Raw genomic sequence first — 18224 nt, forward strand, 5'->3', positions numbered from 1 at the left:
CTCCTGGGGAGACAAAGGAGACAAGAAGGATGTCCCATCTCGTGACACTTCCTTTTTTCCTTCAGGAGCTGTACCGCAGTTACTGCCTACGAGAGTTTCCATCGTGATCCCTTTGATGCCAGGGAGCACAAAGAACTTGGAACCTTGCCGGAGTCCAGCCCTGCCTGCCTATCTTGGAGCAGAGGGGAAAGATGAAGAAGTATTTGGGCGGGGCTTGAGCCGAAATGGCATTTTGCCGCTTCTGATTTCCTCCCAGCTTTTGCAGCGGGGCGACCACTGCGTCCCTGCAAACCGCTCCCCTTTCCAAAGCACACGCGGGCCTGGCTGGCAGCTCCGGCTTCTCGAAGGGGCTGCTGCCGTTGGCAACAGGAGCTGTTGTTGAAATTTTCGCGTTGCTTAACCCCCCCTGCCAAAGGCCACCGAGTGGCTGAGGAAGGACACAAAAAGATTACCCTGGAGGAAGGGGACCAAAAGCTTGGAAAAGGATGAAAGAAAGGCTCCGATGACAACGACAAGAACAAGATTTATTTTTGACAGCAAATTAACACCCGCCGCCCTCCAGCCCTCCCAGATTCGCAGGCCGAGCGGTGCTGATTCCGTGCCTGAGGTGCTGGCACCCTGGGGAGAGAAACCAGAAAGCCGCGGTCAGCCGGACAGGGCTCCTGTCCCCCCTGTCCCAGCACGGCCTGTGCCCGGGCCAGGCTGCTGGCGGTGCCAATTCTCCGTTTCTAGAGGAGAGCAGCATGGCAGGCCACGTTCCACCTCCTCCACTTAAACACGGCAGAGCAGTCTCCTCAGCAGCTGCAAGAGCGGGATGCTCGTGTGCCCGCTGCCGTCTGCCGGAAGCCCTTCTGCCACCCGTTGCTGTGAAGCCAGGTACCCACCTCTGGAGACCTGCTGCCAGGAGAGGAGCCGATCCCGCACGAGGTCCTCGTCCGTCTTGAAGGCGATGGCCCCGCAGACCGCGGCCCCCCGGGGTAGCGCCGGCACCGGACGCACTCCACACACAGGGGGCCAGCGCTTCCCCATGCGGTCCGGGCACCCGGTGCAATCTTCCTGGAAAAAGCAAAGAACGATTGCATGAAAGTCAATTCAAAACAAGACCTGGAAGCAAGAAAAAACGTCAAAGGTTATCACCGTATCACGGGCCTGGGGAGGGTCTGAGCACTCCATGCAAGCATTAAGGCTCTCCCACGGCTGGGGAAAAACCCCACCTTTCCCACGCGTAAGCCCACCCCTTCCTCAAGGGCCCGCAAAGCAGACCAGCAGGGGCACGCCTTCGGAACCCGCCCCCCTCTGCTGCCCCCCGTCCCTACGGACGGATGCTTTTGCCAGGCTGGCTCCCCCCGCCCCAGCCCGGGCCAGGCTGGGTGGCAGAAGCTGTCAGCAAGGCCGGGCGCTGGCTCCCCCTGCACAGCATCCGTGCCCTGTCCCGCCAAAAAGCAACTTGGCGGCCGGCGGAAAAGTTAATATTCCCCGGCGCCGCCAAGCGGGGAAGCTCCGGTGCCTGGTCCGGCCGAGCCCTGCCACGCCTGGAACCACGAGCATCCCCCCACCCCTCTGCCGGCTGTGGACTCATCTTGATTCCGTCGGGGCGCAGAGCGTGTCCTCCAGGAAGGGGCCGCAACCAAAGCCAACCGGCTTTGCCCCGCCAGCGGCCAGCTCGAGGACGGTGTTGTCCGGCTCCAGGTCGTGCTCCAGAAGAACACCCCGGCGGTGCCTCGGCTTGCGGGGACATCACGATGCCATTGAGCTGCAGGGGGATGTTTCCCCTTTTCCAGTCCGTGGCAACTTCACCGCACTGCCACGACTTCTCCAATAGGATGGGGAGCACTGAGCCGCTTCCTCCACAAGGCGCCGAGGACCAGCGGAAGCATCTCCTCGGCTGCGCTCTCTCCTCCATGCCACGGCCGCAGGGAAACGCTCTGCCGTTTTCTTCGAGCGCCCCGAGACGCGTGCAGCTGGTGCTTGCTGGGCTCCTGGATCCTACTGTGCAGAGGGATGGATCTCTGCTGTCTCCTGGGCCAGGTGACGGTCCTGCAGCCAAGAATGCTCAAACAGGTCTTCCAAGGACGGCCTGTGCGCGGGGTCCATGGATAAACACCACCGGATGAGGTGCTGGCACTCTGGGGAGAGAAACGGGAAAACGCTGCTCAGCGGGACAAGGCTCCTGCCCCTGCTCTCCCAGATTCCACGGTGCCCAGGCCACACTAGGAGCGCTCGGAAGCTGCACCCCAACCTTCCCGTCGATCCTCCCTTTCGGACGAGAGCAGCCCAGAGGCACACGTGCCACCTCCTCCAGCTAACCCCAGCAGATCAGCCTCCTCCCTAGCTGCAAGAGCAGGACGCCTGTGTGCCACCTGCCCTCTGCCAACCACGTCCTTCCCCCCCCCGTGCCGTGAAGGCGCATCCCCACCTTGAGACACCCGGGGCGGGAAGAAGAGCTGGCCCCGGATGATGTCCTCATCCGTGTTGAAAGGAAGGTGCCCACAGACCAGCTCATAGAGCAGGATGCCCAGGGACCAGATGGTGGCTGGCTGGCCATGGTAGCAGCCAAAGAGGATCCACTCCGGCGGGCTGTACTCCGGCGTGCCTACGGGACACGGGCGCAGCTCATCAGGCCCTGATGAGTGCTGCTCCCTCCCAGCCAGCTCCCGTTCCACAACAGGCAGCCCTCGCCCCGCCGGAAAGCAACTTGGCTGCAGCCGGCTGCAGAAGGATTTCCCCTCGCTCCCTCCCTCTTCTCCCTCTGCCAGCAAAGGGGGGAATCTCTGCTGCCCGGCTGGGCCCCGCCTTTGGGCTCACCTGACATTCGGGTGTAGAAGGTGTCCTGGAGGACCGTGCCGCACCCGAAGTCGATGAGCTTTGCCTCGCCGGTGGCCAGGTCGACGAGGACGTTCTCGGCCTTGATGTCGCGGTGCAGGACGCCGCGGCTGGTGCAGTGCCGCACGGCCTCCAGCACCTGGCGGAACAGCCCCCGCGCCACGGGCTCCGTCAGGAAGCCCCGCTCCTCCAGGAAGTACCAGAGGTCCTGACAGCGCTCCGGACGCTCCATGACCAGCGCGAAGCCGTCGGGCAGCTCGAACCAGTCCAGGAGCCGCACCACGCCGCGGAAGCCAGGGCGCGACACCATCCAGAGCAGCGCCAGCTCCAGGGGCACAAGGGCGCCGTTGTGCTGCGGGGGGGACCGCGATGCCGTCAGCGGGGCCGATGCTGCGCCGAGCCTTCGGCACCCCGGCCCGGCCCCAGCGCCGCTCGCCATTGCCCGGCCCGGGACGCTCCGCGGCCCCCGCTCACTGCACGCTCGCTCCCCTCGCAGCGTCCCGGCTCCCACCCTCCCGGGCCTCGCCCTAGCCCCGCCCGCCACGCCCCGCCGGCTTTCACTCACCAGCCGCGCCCACTCCGGGATGCGATCGCGGGACACTCGCTTGATGGCCACCTGCAAGTCAAGGCGAGCGGCGGGCTGAGCTCGTCGCCCGTCGCCCGTCGCCCGCCGCCCGCCGCCCCCCTCCGACCCGGCCCCACTCTTACCGGGGCGCCGTCGGCGAGCCGGGTCCCGGAGTAAACGCTGCCGCAGCCGCCGCTCCCCAGCAGCGGGCCCTGCCGGTAGAGCTGCTCCAGGGGAGGCTTCTCCGCCCGTGCGGGCGGCACCGCGCTCTCGGCATTCTGCCCGGGGCCCCCGGGCGCTGCTGCTTCCCGAGCCGCCCCGGGGCCGGCGGCCGAGCTGACGAGCGGCGGAGTTCGGAGCGGGGAAGCTGCCGGCGATGCTGCGGACGACGCTGCCGGGGACGGGGCGGGAGCCGGGCGGCAGCGGGGCGGCTCCGGGCGGAAGCGCCGGAGGGGCCTCGTTCGGGGCCGGGGCCGGGCCAGGGCCCGCGCCAGGCGGAGCCAAAAGAGCGTGCTGCTCCGCCAGCACCAGAGCGAGCGGCACTTCCAGCGGCGCCGCTGCCAGGACGGAGAGAGCCCGGCGGAGGCGGCACCGCGGCGGGCCGGGCAGGGGCGGGCAGGGGGCGGCCCCGCCGAGGGGCGGCAGCGGGGCGGCTCCGGGCGGAGCCGCGGGAGGGGCCTCGGCCGGGGCCGGGCCAGGGCCCGCGCCAGGCGGAGCCAAAAGAGCGTGCTGCTCCGCCAGCACCAGAGCCGCTGCCAGGACGGAGAGAGCCCGGCGGAGGCGGCACCGCGGCGGGCACGGGGCGGCCCCGCAGAGGGGCGGCCCGCGGGACGCGGCATGAGCCGCGCTGGGAGAGGCGGAGACAGGGACGGGACGGGAGTGAGTGGAGTGTGAGAGGGAGAAGGGGACGGAGAGCGAGCGGAAATCCGAGTGGAAAACCGATCGAGAGAGGCGCTGCTGCTGCTGCTGCCGCTGCTGCTGCCGCTGCTGCTGCCGCTGAGCCGCCGGAGCGCGCGGCCGTTCCGTTCGTCCGTTCCCTGCACGAGCCCACCGGAGGAGCCGGCGCGCGCCCCGCGGAAGGGAAGAAGCAAACAAAGAAATAAATGCCCGTGAAAGAAATAACCTAATAAATCAATACAGAAATAAAGAAAAGTGTGGGCTTGTAGCTTTCTTCTTCCTTAGGTGAGATGAAGCATTTCACCGGGAAGAGTTCCCTGTCCTGATGGTTGTGCGAGAGTGGACAGGAGTGGAGCCTTTAATTTTCAGGTAGAAAAGATAAATCGTGTCAGTAATGTCATCTCTTTTCATCCTCTGTTGAGACAGTTGCAGGCTGCCAAAAGACAGAGTCTGCAATGTGGAACTTGGTCCCAAGCTTCTTTTTCTGCCAGAGGATGAGGAGGGGAAGTATCCCAGAATCACGGAGTCACGGCATGGTTTGGCTTGGACGGGACCTGAAAGATCACGTCGTTGCAAGCCCCCCTGCTGTGGCTAGGGACCCCTGGCACTGGACCAAGGGCTTGTCTAGAGCTCCATCCAGCCTGGCCTTGAACACTGCCAGGGAGGGGGTAGCCACACCTTCTCCGGGCAACCTGTGCCACGAGAGTCATTTTTCTGAATACCTCATCTAAACCTACTCTCTTTCCGTTTGGATCCATTCTCCCTTGTCCTGTCCTTGCCTGCCCTTGTCCAAAGTCCCTCTCCAGCTTTCTTGTAGGTTGCCGTCAGGTTCTGGAAGGCCACGGTTCTGTCGAGCCTAAGCCTAAGTGTCTTTTGCCGGCTGAAGAAGCCCAGCTGTCTCAGCCTTTCCTTGCAGGAGAGGTGCTCCAGCACTCGCTAAATCTCGGTGTCCCCCGTCCGCACGTGCTCCAGCCCGTCCGTGTCCTTGCCGTCCGTGCTGGGGAGCCCGGCAGAGCCGGATGCAGCGCTGCAGGTGCAGTGTCACCGGCGTGGAGGAGACACGGCCCTGCCAGCGGCTCCGGGAGCCAGCAGTTGGCGACTGGCCGCCCGCTTGCCAGAGACCCGGGGCCTTTGTGCCTCCCCTGCTCCCCGCGCCTTTCCCCGCCGCTCCCTCGCTCCCTCGCTCCCTCGCTCGGGGGAAATCCACCCTCTGCCGCCCCGCCCCGCTGCCCCGGGGGCTCCCCGGCGCCATCTTGAGGGCCCCAGGCCTCGGCCTCACCAGGCTCACCCGAAGGCCGTGGGGACACAAACACACGCACAGAAAGTGCCCTAGGGTTCCAAGGTCAAGCTTTTGCCTACGGCATCAGTTTGCTTTCAGACTGTGGACGAGATTATAAAATCACCAGGAGGAAAGAGCATGAAAAAGTTCTGCTTGGGCAGTACCTCAAGGCTTTGAGGGAGAGGGTTTGTGGTGCTTCCTCGCTCACAGGGAGCCGCAGGGAGTAAAACTAGAAATAGACTAGTAATAAACTAGTAAAAATAGTCATAACCCCGTATTAATTGGAAGGAAAACCTGAGGAATTGGCAGCTAGCCCCTCAGAAACATGAGGAGAAAAAGCCAGTCTTCTACCTGAGAGCTGCCTGGGCAGGGGCAATTCTTCCGATTGCATCAGCGTGGCCATGGCTAGAAAGGGCAGCGAGGAGAGGAATTCAGCATCTCCTGGCAGCCCCTGAAATCCCAGCTTTCACTTGCGTGCACCGGGGATTCTGCTTCAGACTCTGAACTTGCGCAGCCGCTCCTTGGGCGCTGTTTGCCCCCAGGCACAGCGGTGGGTGCTGCAGCAGCTGTCCCGCACACAGGGCTCTGGAGCCTCCCCGAGGCCGCCAAGGACTGGAGGAGGCCACGTGCCCGGGATCTGGTGCAGCACCGTGGGGCTGTGGGGGATGCTTTGGTCTCTTTGGGGCGGGGGGTGGGGAGCGCCCACTCCGGGATGCGATCGCGGGACACTCGCTTGATGGCCACCTGCAAGTGGGGAGAGAAACCGGAAACAACGCCCATATTTAATGTGACTCCTCCTGGGAAATCATAGAATCACAGAATGATTTATATTGGAAAGATCCTGAGAGATTTTCTACTTCCAAAGCCCTGGCTGTGGGCAGGGACATCTTCCACTAGACGAGGTTGCTCAGGGCTCAATCCAACCTGGCCTTGAATGCTTCCAGGCTTGGGGCATCCACAGCTTCTCTGGGTAACTTGTTCCCTGTACCTCAGCAGCCTCCCAGTAAAGAATTTCTTCCTAGAAACTTGCAAAAGAGAGTAGAACTATTTCTGTAAATACAACAGCAACAAAAGGAGGGCTGAGGAGAATCTCTGCCTTTTACTGGATGTGGGGGGAAACATAGAACAAAGCATGAAGAAAAGCCTGAAGTACTTAATGCACTCTTCCTTCCCTGGGTGAAGACTGTCAGGATGGGCAGGCCCAGGGAGTGGTGGAATTAAATGGAATTAAATGCAGTTGGTGGCTGGTCACAAGTGGTGTTCCCCAGGGCTCAGCACTGGGGCCAGTCGTGTTTCATATCTTTATCAATGATCTGGAGGAGAGGATCAAGGGCATCTCAGCCAGTTTGCAGATGACGCCAAGCTGGGTGGGAGCGTTGATCTGCTGGAGGGTAGGAAGTCTCTACAGAGAGATCTGGCCAGGCTGGATCATGGGCTGAGGTCAGTTGTATGAGGTTCAACAAGGTGAAGTGTCCCGTCCTGCACTTGGGCCACAACAACCCCACGGAAGGCTACAGGCCGGGGGCAGAGTGGCTGGAAAGCTGCCCAGCAGAAAAGGAGCTGAGGGTGCTGCTTGGCAGTGGCTGAACGTGAGCCAGCGTGTGCCCAGGTGGCCAAGAAGGCCAATGGCATCCCGTCCTGGGATATGCTTTAGTGGTGGCCTTGGCAGTGTTAGCGGCCTCAGGTTATTGGGGGGACTCTGTGATCTTAAAGGTCTTTCCCAATGGAAACAGTTCTGTGATTCTAAACCTCCATTCCTTGTTTTGAAGGATGCAGTCCCAAACAGACCCACATTTGTGTTCTTAAGGAATTTAGCATCTACCTTTCCGTGCAAGTAAGAGGCTTTAAATGCTCTCGAAACACTTTTATTCCTTGATCTTAAGCTGTGTGTTTGAATTGAGGAGATTTTGTACAGAAAGGTTGGACCAGAAGATAAATGCAGGCAATTTAGCTTCAATGGCACTTGTTTCATCTGCTTTTCTGCTTCCTTTCCCCATGGGGGGCAGATTTGGGAGTATTTGTCTTGTGCTTTTGAGTTCTGGCCCAGACTTGCTCATGGATGTGCTGTAAAACCTTAGCTACCCCTTTCTACTGACAAAATCTTGCAGGCTGGTGGGAATTGCTAGAGACAAGGCTTATAAAGCAGTCCCCAGTATGATTAGCCCAGTGTCCCTGCTTAAATCCAGGCCTGCTTGTATTAAAAAGGAGCAAACTCTTCTAACCACCCCGCCTTTTATTTGTAGCTCTTGGGGCAAGTCCTGTGTGCCATTCCAACTCTTTGTTATCAAATGTGTGAAGTGATGTTGCTGCTGTAGCAGCAGCCTGAGTTCCGTGGGAACAACTCCAAAGCACTGTCCTGGGTGCCACTGCAGTGGGCAAGGTCAGAGACTTGCCTCTGCTGCCATGGGCATCCTGCCATGGGGAGAGCAGCTGCTGGGGCTTCCCCCATTCTGCTGACAGCAGTCTGCCTCCAACATGTGGACTGTATGGCCATGATTTTGACAGAATGTGCAAAATGCATCATTTGAACATTTTTTATGTTGCTCTAACATGACCTGACTCGAGCAGTTTGGTAGGCAGGACGCCCTGTGGGCAGGGCCATGGCAGGGATGGGTGGCTGTCACTTGCACTGGCAGTGTTATTTTTCCATGCAGGCTCCTGATGCTGCGGGGCAACGCACCAGCAGCTGTGTGGGGCCCAGCGACCAGCAGCACACCGAGGAGACCCTCATCTGCACAGAGCCCATCGCCCCTTTGCTCCCCCCATGGCGGCACAAGACAATTCCGCCCCAGGTGAAGGGCTGCAGCAGACTGGAGACTCCTTCAGCCAGGACTCGTTGCAGTCTCCTTCCTGCAGCTGTGCCCGGAGGATGTTGGCCTGCAGCGGCGGTGCCGATGCCCAGGAATGCTGCTCGGCTCAGGGAGGCGGAGTGGGTACAAAAGCTGCGCTCAAAGCGCTGATCGCGAGACCCCAGAGCCGCTGGCAAGTGCAGCAGCTCTTCTTCATTCCATGCAAGTGAGAGCCCAGCCTTAGAGCCTGTCCCGGGGGACAGGGAAACGCTCTGTGTATAGTTTTGAATGTTCAGGGACAGCCAAGATGAGAATTGTTTTGAGGCAGGTGATGTTAATGTTGGGTTTGGGTGTGTCTGCAGGAAAGAAAGCAGGAATGAACCCCTGCCACAAGGAAGGAGAACATTTGCATGGCCAATTTACACCCTACAGACACACGGATCATATTGGCCCGCTGAATACTGGGAGCATCTATTGCAGGGGGCAAAGCTTCCTTTAATAGATGGGAAAGATGAGATTTGAACAAATAATTTTGCTGATGCAGAAAAAGGGATGAGACCCACTGATCCCTTGCCTCAGGGTTAGTTCTGCCAAATCCTGGGCACGGCCCCTTTGGAATGACTCCGTAATTGCTGATATGCAGCTGGAATGCTGAATGCATCTGGGGAGAAGAATTGCTGAGTATGTAAGGTGGCATTTTTGCTGCATTAATTCTGGACTAGGTGTGTAGGTACAAAAATACTGTTAGCGAGGATTTTCTTGCTATTTTCTAAGTCCGTGAGAGACTTTTCTCTCTCACAGAAGAGGTAGCAGGGAATGTAAACACCCAAGACACCTGCAACCTTGAAAAGTCTTGTTTATGGTATAGTAGAAAAATATTTTGACAATGGATGTTTTAGGCTTTTAGCCAATCACCCCCAAGGGGTGGTTGGTCCTTTGTCCAATTAGACTATGAAGAAAAAAGTCTATAAAAGAGTTTGTAAAATAATTAAATAAATCAATCTTGCTGCACAATTCCTGCCTGCTGGACTTCTCTCCTCCGCCTCCCTATGGCTGTGGGACACAGTGATATACCGTAGGAACCAGGCCTGCGGTAATAGGAGTGAGCTATCTCATTAAAGCTTATCTTTCTCTCTTTTACTATTGACTGTAATGTTCTACAGGGGGAAAAAAGTCCTGATTTCAGAAAGTTATTCTTTTTTTTTACCGCTTGGCTGCCACATGATTTTATCATTGGTGGAGGACTGTAGAGAATGATTAGTTCTCTGAGTTTTAGGAGCTCTGTTGGAGAGCATTTCAGAATGACCTGCCCAGTGGTTTTTCCATTAGGAAGATTTTCAATTGTTAGGATTAGCCAAGATCAGAAATATTTTGAGGCAGGTCATGTTTATGTTGGGTTTGGGTGTCTCTGCAGGAAGGAAAGCAGGGAATAAACCCCTAGAAAAATGAAGTAGAGCAAAAGTGGATTGTTTGGATAGGCCAGTTTGTTCCCTACAGATATGGGCTGCTTGAATACTGGGGATATCTAATGGAGAGTGCAAAGCTTCTTCAACTTCTAACATGGGGTACCATTGTTCATGTGCCAGCCCTTCGTTTGTTGTGAACAGAAAAAATCAAATCCAAAAAGTGCAAAACCCAGTCCAGATCTGAGTGGGAGTTACAAAAATAAATGCCTTGAGAAGTAGCTTTGGAAAGTGCCTTTCCTCCTAGACAGTGTCAAACCCACAGGCCTAGCCTGCTGGGGCTTAGGGCTGGCTGCCCTTGGGAAGGGAAGGGGATGGTGTTGGGATGGGGGTTTTGCGGCCATGGAAACGAGAGAACCACGGGCGAGCGTGTCACAAAGGGGCAGCCCCGCGCTGAGGTTGTGAAGGTCGCGGGTGTCACAGGCACAGCGGCAGGAGACGCGTCCGGCTCTGCCTCTCTGCGCCGACTGCTGGCGATTGGAGTCCCCCGACCTTGTTCTAAGGCTGGGTACCAAGCTCCCGTCGCTGTCTACGCCGAGAGCGTTCCCAAATTCAAACCCAGATACTTCTGCGAGGCAGAAGCACGGGTTCGACCATGGACTTCACTGGAAAAGGAAAGACCGCTGAAGAAAAAGGTGAGGATAGAATGGAGATGAAAGGCCTTGGCCAAATGGAAAAAAATCCCAGCAGATTTCAGGGAAAACTGGTCGATGGTGGTCAGTGCTGGCTCTGTGTCAGAGTAGGTGGCTGACAGGTACAGATGATCCTGCAAGGATGCCCAAGGCATCACAACATTCTGTCCTTGGTTTACTCTGCTTTCTCCTTTTTCTCAGTAGCCAAATGACTCATACTGCCAGTCAGGACAGGGACTGTGGCCACAGCAGACCACAAAGTGGACATGGTCATAAGATGCAAGGCCTGTTTCTATCTTTGCCATCAATGTCAGGTCTCACTAAAAATAAATTTCCCCTTCTTCGTCTGCTGGCTGATCAGCTCGAACCCTGAGGATGTTATAACGGTGCTGTTAAAACACCAGCAAGGCCTGCCTGCTTGCTGAGAGGTCTTGCTGGTTTGCAGGAACAGCAGTCAGGACTGTGTGGGTCTGTACTTGGTATGCACAGAAGCCCAGTCGCAAGAAGGAATGGGTTTTTTCCCCTCTTATCGTTGCAGCCTTCCACCTTGCCCTTCAGGCTTGCCAGGTCCATACTGTTAAGAACAATCACAGTGATGCTAGTTTCATGAAAGATAAAAACAAAGCAAACTTCTCAGTAATTAAAAAATCCTTGGATGCCTCACCCATTCAATGAGTAGATATCAAAGGCTGGAGTTCAGCTAACTCACTTCTTCCCTTGTACCTGATCTACAGCTTCTTCTGGAGACAAAACCTCAAGGAAGAAGTGGATGGAGACCATGCCTAAGGAGGGCCCTGTGTGGCCTCCCCACCCTGGTGCCCTTCCGCTCCTGCCTGGCTGCAAGGATGCTGTGCAGACCCCCAGGCTTGGCAGTGCAGGTCTCCGCTCGCAGCCTGCTCAGGGGGCCTTGGCCCAGGAGCCCCGGCAGGGGCAGCTGAGCAGCGCTGCCCCCGGGGTCACTGCCAGGGAGGACACGGTGAAGGCTGAGCATGGCTCAGCCTCACAAAGAGGTAAGGCGGGAGCTGGGCCGCTCTCTGGCGGGAGGAAGGCTCTTGTGCCAGCCTAGAGAGCCTGGGCACATTGCCAGGGAACAGTTCTGCCCTGCATGTGCCCCCTGCAATGAGCTGTGCAGCTCCCAGTGCCCCGTGTAGCTGTAGGGCTACTCAGCTGTGGGGCCGGGAGAGGAGCAGGAGGGTGCGTGTGCAGCTGAGCCATTCCTGGAAAGCACAGGGCTCTGGGCTCCCTGCTGTCCCAGGGCAGCCCAGAGGCCAGGCTGTTCCTGTGCTGGCTCTCTGGAAGTGGGTCAGGGTGTCTCCCTGGTCTGCCTCAAGTGGCTGCTGGCAGGAGCGTGTTTCCCTGTGCAGCTCTTTAGAAGTTTCCAGGTGGTCTGTCCCATTAAATACGTAGCTTCAGATGCTTTAGGTTTGCATTGCGGCCTCTCTTATATTTTGTGTCTCCACTTTGCAGGCATGACTGGTACAGTCTTATCAAGAAGTTTTCCTTGGACATTTCCTATGTTCCCTAACCGTCAAAGTCCTTGCCTCCTGTCCAGAAGAGCTCTCTTTCCTCAAGCTCAGGAAGAGGGTTCTGCCTGTCTGAAGAATGTTTGAAGATTTGGATTTTTACATTAGGCTTTGTAGTTACAGATGTACATATGTTCTGACATGTAGATGTAGGTTTGAATAAATGTGTTGTAATTTTATATTTTAAAATTTGAAAATAGATTTTCAACTGTATATCTTTTATTTTGAGGGGTTTTTTTTCAGTTTTAAATAAAATAATTTTTAAAAAAAACAAGCTGAGAATGTGAGACCTGCTGGCCTAGAGGTTGTCAGAGTGCAGCTGACTCAACAAGCCACTGTCTCACGGTATTCTTTCCTCACAGGGCCTCTCCTCTTCCTCTTTTGCCATGTTTTCTTCATGTCATTTGTGCTGCTGTTTGTTAGTTAGCATTCCAATGGGGCCACCTATTACCATGTTTGGGGGACAATGGACCCAGAAGATCCTGTGTAGTCTACAGTTTTCTGCCTCAATGTATTCTGTGCTCACAAAAGGCCTGAGCAAAGCAACAAAGAGAATGTGCCCAAATCCCAAAGCTTTGCTCCTTTGCAATCTCAGACAGATCTGGCTCAGAGGTGTCTTCAATCACAATTCCATAGGTAAGAAGAGGACGTGTATTTCACTGGCAAAAGAGGCACTGCTTTGGAAAAGGCATCTGTATGTATATTTACCCAGGACAGCAGTCCAACAGCGTTGTTTGCGACTTGTTTGCAGAAGGATGAGTGAACTGTGAGGTTATTGAACAGGTGACAAGGGTTCCTCAAATCTGTACTGCAGCCTGGGTGCCATTCAGCCCAGAGTTATGGGATAATGGCGTAGTACGTCCCACACACATTCTGCCTCCAAGAAAAGCTTGGCTTGGCTTAATCGAGTGAAATAAATAGAAGAGAAATGAAATGGACATTTAAACTGGTCACTTTAGAGTGATTCTCCTGCTTTCCAATGTCAGCCCTGTAGCTCATGCTCCCAAGGCTTGTTATGAACGAGTGTCTGAGATTGCTTAAAAATTCACTGTCAAGGTTATCAGTAAAACCAGATTGAATATGTCCTAGGTTACAGTGTAAGATGCAACCAACAGTATGTATTCTATTGTCACCTTCACAAGCTGTTAAAAGAGATGGGGCTGTGTTTGTTATCTCCTACCATGACTCATCCTTGCTAAATCCCTCTGGAGGCTATCTCTGTTTAATGGGCAAGCAATGACCCACTGCATGACTCACAGAATTACATCAGCCCCTTGGGAGATGCTCCACCCAGGGGGAGGAGCCAAGCATTCCCACCTGGATATAATCAGGTAGGATTGAAGCACAAGCAGCTCTTCCCTCCTGGGTTCCCAGAGGATAAGAGTTACTACTGGACCTTCAGCCGAAGACCAGACCCTTCAACAGGATCACTGCTTCAATAGGACCACTTCATCTGGGCTGCTACCACCACCCTGATTAACAGGGTGTCAGGTTGTATCCTGACTCTGTCAGTGTTCTTGTACTATTGCAATTATTTTCATTTTCCTATTAAATTACAGTTCTGTCTTGTGATTTCTCACTGGTTTGTTTTCAAACTAGTGCAGAATATGAAGTAACAGCTCAACAAAATTTGTTGGCAACATTCACACTATTACTTACTAGTCCTTTAAGGCACAACAAGGGAAAAAAGCAACAAACAAAATGCAGTCAATCAAACCAGACATGAACTGAGAACTCTGTGTGTGTGTGTGTGTGTGTGTGTGTGTGTTTTTAGACGGGTTTTGACAAAGGGAGAGAAAGGACAAGGATGAAAAGGAATGTGGCCTAAAAGCTTAACAGCACTCAAGCTTAACAGTAGTTAAACTGGGGCCATGAGGAGTGGGGGGATTGGCCCAGGATCCATTGTTGATCGACGATCCTGTGAGTACAGGAAACTTGAGCTCGCTGGCTCTGAGAGGCCCCACTGGAGGTTGCCAGTGGCAGCTGCTGTGGTCCAGGAGAGCTTCGAGGGCTTCCTTTTGGGCCGCTGTTGATGGGCCACAAGACAGTGGGCTTCAGTCATAAAATGCTTCCTCATGGCCGCACTTTGGGTCAGCAGCCTGTCTTTGGAAGTGCGAGAAGAAGGATGTTATGGCATTCAGGCAAGAAAAGTAGTTTCCAAGACTGTTCATAGAAAACCCCAGGATCTGGTTAGACAGCACAAGTTCCTGGGAGCACTCAGTGTTTTGGGCAAGCTCAAGAGGAGCTTAGTCCAGGGGCTGTTCATCAAGGCTGAGGCCTAACAAGCATTTCTGAGATCACAGTGTGGCCTGACAAGGCCAGGGAAGATTCACCACCCCAGCGTGAAGCATGAAGTTTTGATGTAAAAAGCCATGGCCCAGTGGAACCCCGGGGCAGTTTCCTCAGGCCTGCGGGAGAATCCTACTGCAGATCCTTGTGCCACTGATTCCATCTCTCCCCACTTTTCTCAGTTCTTGGTGGCAAGGTCACTTAGGTTAGACACACAGCTCACAAGAAGTGCTCCTGTGTTTCTCTATACAATGAATTAAAGTGAGATGACACATCTCAAATCTGCATTTTCTTTCTGGCAATCTGACTGATTGGAGGAATTTCTGGAGCAGGAAGCTTGCTTCCTCAAATATTTACTGTGCATGGTAGTGAGCACAAAGAAAAGATTTAATGTTAAAAGCTTTGCCCAGGCAATGCTCCTTTGACAAGTTCTCTCCTTAGCTCTCCTTGGGAAGATCTGAAAGGTTCAATGACCCCAGCAAAAGCTCCTGCAATGGCTGCCCGCCAGCAGAGCAGGGCTGTCAGCTGAACCAAGTGTTGCCACAGGCAGCAGCTTAGCCAGGGCAGCAAATCAGGAGCTAGGAAGGAGCTGATCTGAAGGCCAAACCTCCTTAGCTCCTTCCAAGAGCACTGCAACAATTCCTCATTCCAAGGAGGTGCAGTGCTGGACACCAGAGCTCTGTGTGAGGACTGGACACAAGTTTGCTCCCACGGAGTGCCGTGATGGTTTCTGCAGGAGCTGTGGGCTCCTGTGCCTGCCGGACACCATGAGGAGAGAAGGAGCCGAGTACACTGACACACCTTTGCCTTGAGCATAGCCCGGCCTTGACCAAACACACTGAAAGGTTCCCCCTTGGCCCATGTCTCGAAACGCCAGGTCAGCTGTTTGATGACTCCAGCTGGTTTGGTGTAAAAAAATTTCCCTCAGAAATACTAGTGTCTTGGGGTGACTTTATGATGTGTATTCCTTATCGCTGCCCTATGCCCAGAAATTAATTTTTGTGCCTTTTTATGCCTTTAAACTGAGCCTGAGAAGGGGAAGGAAAAACTGAGCAAAACTTTTTCAAAGCAGTTTGCAGCTTGTTCAAGGTCACACAGAGATAGCGACTTTTTTTCCAGCTGCGGCAGGGGAGGGAGGAGGCACCCGGCTCGCGGCTGCCCGGTCAGACAAAAATGCCCCTATTCAAACAGTGGGTGTGCAAGTAGACATGAAGTTTCACTGTCTTTTCTAGGATATTTTAGAAAGATCTAAGAGAATATTGCAGGAGGGAGCAGATGCCTAATTTTGTCTCCAGAGGAATCCCCAAAGGACACATCACTCTGCTGGTGATGGCAGGAAACCCCATAAGCTCACAGACTAGTTTTCCCTGACACATGCCAGCCTTCCCAGGCTTTACTAGGCTGGGATTTAAACCATAGCTAAGCAAACACACGCAGCCAAGTGACACAGAGTTTTTCCTCCAGAAATTGGAAGGAAAACCTGAGGAATTGGCAGCTAGCCCCTCAGAAACATGAGGAGCAAAAGCCAGTCTTCTACCTGAGAGCTGCCTGGGCAGGGGCAATTCTTCCGATTGCATCAGCGTGGCCGTGGCTAGAAAGGGCAGCGAGGAGAGGAATTCAGCGTCTCCTGGCAGCCCCTGAAATCCCAGCTCTCACTTGCGTGCACCGGGGATTCTGCTTCAGACTCTGAACTTGCGCAGCCGCTCCTTGGGCGCTGTTTGCCCCCAGGCACAGCGGTGGGTGCTGCAGCAGCTGTCCCGCACACAGGGCTCTGGAGCCTCCCCAAGGCTGCCAAGGACTGGAGGAGGCCACGTGCCCGGGATCTGGTGCAGCACCGTGGGGTTGTGGGGGATGCTTTGGTCTCTTTGGGGGGGAGGTTGGGGAGCAGGGCAAATGGAATCAAGATGAGACAGGGATCAACCAGCGCCACGCCAGGCAGCGATTTTTCCTACCGGGGCTCCTCTGAGTTTAGCGAGCTAATGAGGCCTGCGGAGCAAACAAGACCCGGGAGCGAGGAGGGAAGGGCTGGCTGGGAAGGAGTCAGATAAAGCCCTTGCAGGCATTTCTCTTTCTCAGGGGCTCCTGGGGAGACAAAGGAGACAAGAAGGATGTCCCATCTCGTGACACTCCCTTTTTTCCTTCAGGAGCTGTACCGCAGTCACTGCCTACGAGAGTTTCCATCGTGATCCCTTTGATGCCAGGGAGCACAAAGAACTTGGAACCTTGCCGGAGTCCAGCCCTGCCTGTCTATCTTGGAGCAGAGGGGAAAGATGAAGAAGTATTTGGGCGGGGCTTGAGCCGAAATGGCATTTTGCCGCTTCTGATTTCCTCCCAGCTTTTGCAGCGGGGCGACCACTGCGTCCCTGCAAACCGCTCCCCTTTCCAAAGCACACGCGGGCCTGGCTGGCAGCTCCGGCTTCTCGAAGGGGCTGCTGCCGTTGGCAACAGGAGCTGTTGTTGAAATTTTCGCGTTGCTTAACCCCCCCTGCCAAAGGCCACCGAGTGGCTGAGGAAGGACACAAAAAGATTACCCTGGAGGAAGGGGACCAAAAGCTTGGAAAAGGATGAAAGAAAGGCTCCGATGACAACGACAAGAACAAGATTTATTTTTGACAGCAAATTAACACCCGCCGCCCTCCAGCCCTCCCAGATTCGCAGGCCGAGCGGTGCTGCTTCCGTGCCTGAGGTGCTGGCACCCTGGGGAGAGAAACCAGAAAGCCGCGGTCAGCCGGACAGGGCTCCTGTCCCCCCTGTCCCAGCACGGCCTGTGCCCGGGCCAGGCTGCTGGCAGTGCCAATTCTCCGTTTCTAGAGGAGAGCAGCATGGCAGGCCACGTTCCACCGCCTCCACTTAAACACGGCAGAGCAGTCTCCTCAGCAGCTGCAAGAGCGGGATGCTCGTGTGCCCGCTGCCGTCTGCCGGAAGCCCTTCTGCCACCCGTTGCTGTGAAGCCGGGTACCCACCTCTGGAGACCTGCTGCCAGGAGAGGAGCCGATCCCGCACGAGGTCCTCGTCCGTCTTGAAGGCGATGGCCCCGCAGACCGCGGCCCCCCGGGGTAGCGCCGGCACCGGACGCACTCCACACACAGGAGGCCAGCGCTTCCCCATGCGGTCCGGGCACCCGGTGCAATCTTCCTGGAAAAAGCAAAGAACGATTGCATGAAAGTCAATTCAAAACAAGACCTGGAAGCAAGAAAAAGCGTCAAAGGTTATCACCGTATCACGGGCCTGGGGAGGGTCTGAGCACTCCATGCAAGCATTAAGGCTCTCCACGGCTGGGGAAAAACCCCACCTTTCCCACGCGTAAGCCCACCCCTTCCTCAAGGGCCCGCAAAGCAGACCAGCTGGGGCACGCCTTCGGAACCCGCCCCCCTCTGCTGCCCCCCGTCCCTACGGACGGATGCTTTTGCCAGGCTGGCTCCCCCCGCCCCAGCCCGGGCCAGGCTGGGTGGCAGAAGCTGTCAGCAAGGCCGGGCGCTGGCTCCCCCTGCACAGCATCCGTGCCCTGTCCCGCCAAAAAGCAACTTGGCGGCCGGCGGAAAAGTTAATATTCCCCGGCGCCGCCAAGCGGGGAAGCTCCGGCGCCTGGCCCGGCCGAGCCCTGCCACGCCTGGAACCACGAGCATCCCCCCACCCCTCTGCCGGCTGTGGACTCATCTTGATTCCGTCGGGGCGCAGAGCGTGTCCTCCAGGAAGGGGTCGCAACCAAAGCCAACCGGCTTTGCCCCGCCAGCGGCCAGCTTGAGGACGGTGTTGTCCGGCTCCAGGTCGTGCTCCAGAAGAACACCCCGGCAGTGCCTCGGCTTGCGGGGACATCACGATGCCATTGAGCTGCAGGGGGATGTTTCCCCTTTTCCAGTCCGTGGCAACTTCACCGCACTGCCACGACTTCTCCAATAGGATGGGGAGCACTGAGCCGCTTCCTCCACAAGGCGCCGAGGACCAGCGGAAGCATCTCCTCGGC

At 56.1% G+C, this 18224-nt stretch overlaps 1 pseudogene; it reads right to left on the minus strand.

Annotated features, from left to right (window-relative positions):
* Nucleotides 1–1652: 1652 nt before the first annotated feature.
* LOC138107003 (serine/threonine-protein kinase pim-2-like) lies at nucleotides 1653–18215 on the minus strand (annotated as a pseudogene).
* Nucleotides 18216–18224: the final 9 nt, after the last annotated feature.

The sequence above is a fragment of the Aphelocoma coerulescens genome, chromosome 3 (assembly GCF_041296385.1).
Source record: "Aphelocoma coerulescens isolate FSJ_1873_10779 chromosome 3, UR_Acoe_1.0, whole genome shotgun sequence".
Taxonomy (NCBI): Eukaryota; Metazoa; Chordata; class Aves; order Passeriformes; family Corvidae; genus Aphelocoma; species Aphelocoma coerulescens.